Here is a 6,381-nt window from a genome sequence, read left to right as displayed (position 1 = left end):
TCATCTGGTTCAGCACAAGAAGGGATTCTCCATATCCACCCCACTAATTCTGTTCATGACTTTAAACACATGGTTCACATCTGTCGGCTTCTCTCTTTCTCCTCCCAAAGTGTTCTACTTTACAACAATATTTGTCCCCTATGACCTCTCTTCATAGCTCATTGATGTAAGTCCTGAAGTCAAACTTGTACACTTGTAATCCTTTGAATTAATTTCAATGTTCTTTGTGTTTTCATAAGATCAGTGGTCAGTACTCCCTGTGTGGCATCATCAGCACTGTAGAGTCAGTATAACCTCCTTCGACTTGGACTCTACTCACATCCCCGCCTTAACATTCTTTATTGCAAACTGTTGCTTTGCAATGTGCAAAATGTTTGTTGACTTCCTCACCTTGATCATCTTGCTACTCCCCTTCATTTAGTAATGTACCCTAAGATTTCCCATTTTTAGCACCACAGTACAGACTGTCATATCAACAGGCCTCAGATTCAGTTCAAAACCAGTTAAAGGCTAAGAAAGTTGATGACTATGGAAGAGAACTTGACTCTTCAGTAGAAGAGCACACAAGATATAAGGTTTTTAATCCACCAACTCCATTGAGATGACTCATTTTTGTCCATCTTGCTCCCTTGATTGCCAACTGGCTCTTGGAGCCTCTGATATCAGCCTGGAAAAGGTGTCAAACATTTGAATTGGTCTTTCTAATAATATGACCAGATCAAGCTTCAACATTATAGCTGGTAATTGGCTGAAAATAACTGACTTCAGAACTGGTTTTCAGCCAATCAGAGAGCCAGATTTAAAGATGCTGTGTTCAAGCTCCAAATCAGACAGTGGTTGAGGCACAGAAAAGCGGGCAAAAGCAAAATCAGTAAGAAATAAAAAGTAAGACTGCGAATATAAATTATAGAAAACTAAAAAATGAGAACATAGGAGAGAGAAAAGGGAGAAAAAAGGACAGAGCAGAAATAATGTTTTATAACACTTTTATTACATTTGTAAAATGTATTTTGTATTGCATTAATATAGTTAGTCTTGACATCTAAGAAGTTAGGGCTTTTTTTCACAGTGGAGAAGGTTAAGGGGTAACTTGGTAGAGATCTGCAAGATTATGAAGGGATTTTAGATAGAAAATAAGAACTTGCAGCTCTATAGCACCTTTCATGACCTCAGGATATCCCAAAGCACTTTACAGCCAATAAACTACTTTTGAAGTATAGTCACTGTTGTTACGTAGGCAAATGCGGCAGCAGCCAATTTGTACACAGCAAGATCCTGTAAACAGCAATGAGATAGATGACCAGATAATGTTTTGGTGGTGTTGGTTGATGTATAAACATTCACCAAGACATGTGGAGAACTCCCCTGCTCTTCTTCGAATAGTGCTTCAACGTCCACCTGAGCGGTAGACGGGGCCTCAGTTTAACACCTCCCTCGGTCATATGTACTCAATCATATGCACTCAAGCCCTGGAGTAGACTTGAACCCAGGACCTTCTGACTCAGAAGCATCAGTGCTCCACTGACACATAATAATAAGGTAAATTGTGATAGATCATTTCCACTGTTTAGTGAAATGTTAACAAACTGGAGACAAATTTAAGATAATCATAAAAAGAGTTACAGGCAAGGATATATAAAATGTATTTATACATAGTGGTTAGAATGTAGAATTCGCTGCAGAGTCTCTAAATTCTTTTAACAGGGATATGTATATAGTTGCTTCAAAAAGATGAATATTAAAGGGTATAGGAAGTGAGCAGGAGAGTGACTCGTGTAGAAAAAACACCGGCACAGACTTAATGGGCCAAATGCTCTGTTTCTGTGCTTGAACACTCAATGCATCTAACCTGAGCAGGAATAACCAAGTTTTCGAGCCCTTGTGCTCTCAAGATCACAGAGTCACAAGACAATTAGATGAGGAAGACCAGCTTAATTCATCCATTTAGAAAGAACCTACAGTTCTCCACCCCCCCTTTCTTAAATGATACCATAAGATCACTTCTAAAACATCTTTCCAGGTTGAAAGCCCAAAATTCTCAAGTTCCTCATAACTCAGTCCTGACACTAGGGGTCAGCTTTATGGCTTCTTTTCTCTGCGCTGCCTCCAATGCTTGATAAGCAGAACTGGACATTGTACTCGAGGCATGGTCTGACCAGAGCACTGTACAGTTTGATCAGGACTTCATCTGAATTGTATTCTACTGTTGTAGCTATATAATTCAACATTCTGTTGGTTTTCTTAATTTCTGCTCTGAATTCATTGACATGTTGAGCATCAAGTCTACTAAGACTCCTAGGTCTCTTTCAATGTCATCCTTAGGTATTTTAACACCACTCATGAAGAACATGTGTCACCTATTTTTACTTCCTATGTGCAGGACTTTGCAGGTCTGCATTAAATTTCAACTACCATTGTTCTGTCCATGTCCAACTCATCCTGTAATTTCTCAGCTGCCTCCTTTGATTCTATTGCTCCTTCTAATTTGGTGTCATCTGCAAATGTGACCAATTTCCATGAATTGTCTAAATCCAGGTCATTGATATAAATTAAAAAACAGCAATGGTCTTAACACCATACCTTGGGACACCTCACTCAACTTCATCCTCCCTCCAACGTAACTCATAGAATCATAGAAAGGTTACAGTATGGAAGGAGGCCATTCGGCCCATCGAGTCTGTGCCGGCTCCATGCAAGAGCAATCCAGCTAGTCCCACTCCCCCGCCCTATCGAATCCTCCAACAAGTACCTGCGGTTTTCTATCCCTCAATTGATTTCTTCTCCATTCCTAGGGGTTTAACCCAAATCCCCACAACTCCAAGTTTAACTAATCGTCTTTCTATTATCTATTTCTCTTTCTATTCTATTATTATCTGAATGGTGATAGATTGGGAAAAGGGGAGGTGCAACGAGACCTGGGTGTCCTTGTACACCAGTTGCTGAAAGCGAGCATTCCAGTGCAGCAAGCAGTTAGGAAGGTGAATGGTATGTTGGCCTTCATTGCAAGAGAATTTTGAGTACAGGAGCAGGGATGTCTTACTGCAGTTGTACGGGGCCTAGGTGAGACCACATCTGGAATATTGTGTGCAGTTTTGGTCTCCTTACCTGAGGACGGATGTCCTTGCCATGAAGGGAGTGCAACGAAGGTTTAACCAGACTGATTCCTGGGATGGCAGTACTGACGTATGAGGAGAGATTGGGTCGACTAGGCCTATATTCACTAGAGTTTAGAAGGAGAGGTGATCTCATCGAAACATATAAAATTCTAACAGGACTAGACAGATGAGATGCAGGGAGGATGTTCCCGATGGCTGGGGAGTCCAGAACCAGGGCTCACAGTCTCAGGATACGGGGTAAGCCATTTAGAACCGAGATGAGGAGAAATTTCTTCACTCAGAGGGTGATGAACCTGTGTCATTCTCTACCACAGAAGGCAGTGGAGGCCAAGCCATTAGATGTATTCAAGAAGGAGATAGATATATTTCTTAATGCTAAAGGGATCAAGGGATATGGGGCAAAAGCGGCAACAGGGTACCGAGTTAGACGATGAGCCATAATCATTTTGAATGGTGGAGCAGGCCCGAAAGGCTGAATGGCCTACTCTTGCTCCTATTTTCTATGTTTCTCTTTGAATTTCATCAAATGTCTTCTGGAAATCTAAATATAATGGGTCATATTGGGCTTTCCATCACCAATTCCTCAGAGGTCAAGGAGATCAGGCAGCTTCTGAAGGCTGCTGTTTACAGGGTTATTATAGTACAGATACTCCTCAATACCTGGCAGCGCGGAGCCCAAACATTGCTTAAAGTTGGCCGGTGTAATTTTTGCTCTGTGGGGCTCCATTAAACGCACCGCCCGCTGTTTTCAGGCTGCTTTTCTCTGCCCGCCTCTAGGCCGCGCTGCTCCCGTTGCTTGGTTACCGCCCGAAGCCGATCGCTGCGCATGCGCGGTGGGCGGAGCGGAGTGCACCATGGAGACCGCTTGAGTGACACTATCAGCATTTCCGGTACAGCCGACAACTTCGAAGGAACATTAGCAGGTACAGAACCCAAGAGAGGGAGGGGAGACGGGGACCTGGGAGTGAGTGTGTGAGAGACCTGGGTGCAGAGTGAGAGCGAGCGAGCGAGCCAGCCTGGGTGGAGAGGGAGAGGGAGAGGGGGCCTGGGCCTGGGCCTGGGTGGAGAGGGAGAGGGAGAGGGGGCCTGGGTGGAGAGGGAGAGGGAGAGGGGGCCTGGGTGGAGAGGGAGAGGGAGAGGGAGAGGGGGCCTGGGTGGAGAGGGAGAGGGAGAGGGAGAGGGAGAGGGGGCCTGGGTGGAGAGGGAGAGGGAGAGGGGGCCTGGGTGGAGAGGGAGAGGGAGAGGGGGCCTGGGTGGAGAGGGAGAGGGAGAGGGGGCCTGGGTGGAGCGGGAGAGGGAGCCTGGGAGGGAGGGAGGGAGGGAGGGAGGGAGCCTGGGTGGAGAGGGAGGGGAGCCTGGGTGGAGAGGGAGGGAGGGAGGGAGGGAGGGAGGGGAGCCTGGGTGGAGAGGGAGGGAGGGAGGGAGGGAGAGGAGCCTGGGTGGAGAGGGAGGGAGGGAGGGAGGGAGGGGAGCCTGGGTGGAGAGGGAGGGAGGGAGGGGAGCCAGGGAGGGAGGGGAGCCTGGGTGGAGAGGGAGGGAGGGGAGCCTGGGTGGAGAGGGAGGGTGGAGAGGGAGGGAGGGGAGCCTGGGTGGAGAGGGAGGGAGGGAGGGAGGGGAGCCTGGGTGGAGAGGGAGGGAGGGAGGGAGGGAGGGGAGCCTGGGTGGAGAGGGAGGGAGGGGAGCCAGGGAGGGAGGGGAGCCTGGGTGGAGAGGGAGGGAGGGGAGCCTGGGTGGGGAGGGAGGGAGGAGAGGGAGGGAGGGAGGGAGGGAGGGAGGGAGGGGAGCCTGGGTGGAGAGCCTGGGTGGAGAGGGAGGGAGGGAGGGAGGGGAGCCTGGGTGGAGAGGGAGGGAGGGAGGGAGGGAGGGGAGCCTGGGTGGAGAGGGAGGGAGGGAGGGAGGGAGGGGAGCCTGGGTGGAGAGGGAGGGAGGGAGGGAGGGAGGGGAGCCTGGGTGGAGAGGGAGGGAGGGAGGGAGGGAGGGGAGCCTGGGTGGAGAGGGAGGGAGGGAGGGGAGCCTGGGTGGAGAGGGAGGGAGGGAGGGAGGGAGGGAGGGGAGCCTGGGTGGAGAGGGAGGGAGGGAGGGAGGGAGGGAGGGAGGGAGGGGAGCCTGGGTGGAGAGGGAGGGAGGGAGGGAGGGAGGGGAGCCTGGGTGAGAGGGAGGGAGGGAGGGAGGGAGGGGAGCCTGGGTGGAGAGGGAGGGAGGGAGGGAGGGAGGGGAGCCTGGGTGGAGAGGGAGGGAGGGAGGGAGGGGAGCCTGGGTGGAGAGGGAGGGAGGGAGGGAGGGAGGGGAGCCTGGGTGGAGAGGGAGGGAGGGAGGGAGGGAGGGGAGCCTGGGTGAGAGGGAGGGAGGGAGGGAGGGGAGCCTGGGTGGAGAGGGAGGGAGGGAGGGAGGGAGGGGAGCCTGGGTGGAGAGGGAGGGAGGGAGGGAGGGGAGCCTGGGTGGAGAGGGAGGGAGGGAGGGAGGGAGGGGAGCCTGGGTGGAGAGGGAGGGAGGGAGGGGAGCCTGGGTGGAGAGGGAGGGAGGGAGGGAGGGGAGCCTGGGTGGAGAGGGAGGGAGGGAGGGGAGCCTGGGTGGAGAGGGAGGAGGGAGGGAGGGGAGCCTGGGTGGAGAGGGAGGGAGGGAGGGAGGGAGGGGAGCCTGGGTGGAGAGGGAGGGAGGGAGGGAGGGAGAGGAGCCTGGGTGGAGAGGGAGGGAGGGAGGGAGGGGAGCCTGGGTGGAGAGGGAGGGAGGGAGGGGAGCCTGGTGGAGAGGGAGGGAGGGGAGCCAGGGAGGGAGGGGAGCCTGGGTGGAGAGGGAGGGAGGGGAGCCTGGGTGGAGAGGGAGGTGGAGAGGGAGGGAGGGGAGCCTGGGTGGAGAGGGAGGGAGGAGGGAGGGAGCCTGGGTGGAGAGGGAGGGAGGGAGGGAGGGAGGGGAGCCTGGGTGGAGAGGGAGGGAGGGGAGCCAGGGAGGGAGGGGAGCCTGGGTGGAGAGGGAGGGAGGGGAGCCTGGGTGGGAGGGAGGGAGGAGAGGGAGGGAGGGAGGGAGGGAGGGAGGGGAGCCTGGGTGGAGCCTGGGTGGAGAGGGAGGGAGGGAGGGAGGGAGCCTGGGTGGAGAGGGAGGGAGGGAGGGGAGCCTGGGTGGAGAGGGAGGGAGGGAGGGAGGGAGGGGAGCCTGGGTGGAGAGGGAGGGAGGGAGGGAGGGAGGGGAGCCTGGGTGGAGAGGGAGGGAGGGAGGGAGGGGAGGGGAGCCTGGGTGGAGAGGGAGGGAGGGAGGGAGGGAGGGGAGA

At 53.5% G+C, this 6,381-nt stretch overlaps 1 protein-coding gene across 1 annotated transcript in view; it reads left to right on the top strand.

Annotated features, from left to right (window-relative positions):
• Positions 1-3,962: 3,962 nt before the first annotated feature.
• zdhhc4 (zinc finger DHHC-type palmitoyltransferase 4) overlaps positions 3,963-6,381 on the top strand; it is a 19,795-nt gene continuing 17,376 nt past the window's right edge. Inside the window, exon 1 of the mRNA XM_068002992.1 lies at positions 3,963-4,039. The gene's annotated coding sequence lies outside the window, so the exon portion shown is untranslated. The remainder of the gene's footprint in view (positions 4,040-6,381) is intronic.

Source organism: Heptranchias perlo, chromosome 22, assembly GCF_035084215.1.
Source record: "Heptranchias perlo isolate sHepPer1 chromosome 22, sHepPer1.hap1, whole genome shotgun sequence".
Lineage (NCBI taxonomy): Eukaryota > Metazoa > Chordata > Chondrichthyes > Hexanchiformes > Hexanchidae > Heptranchias > Heptranchias perlo.
This window is presented reverse-complemented; position numbering and strand designations above follow the sequence as displayed.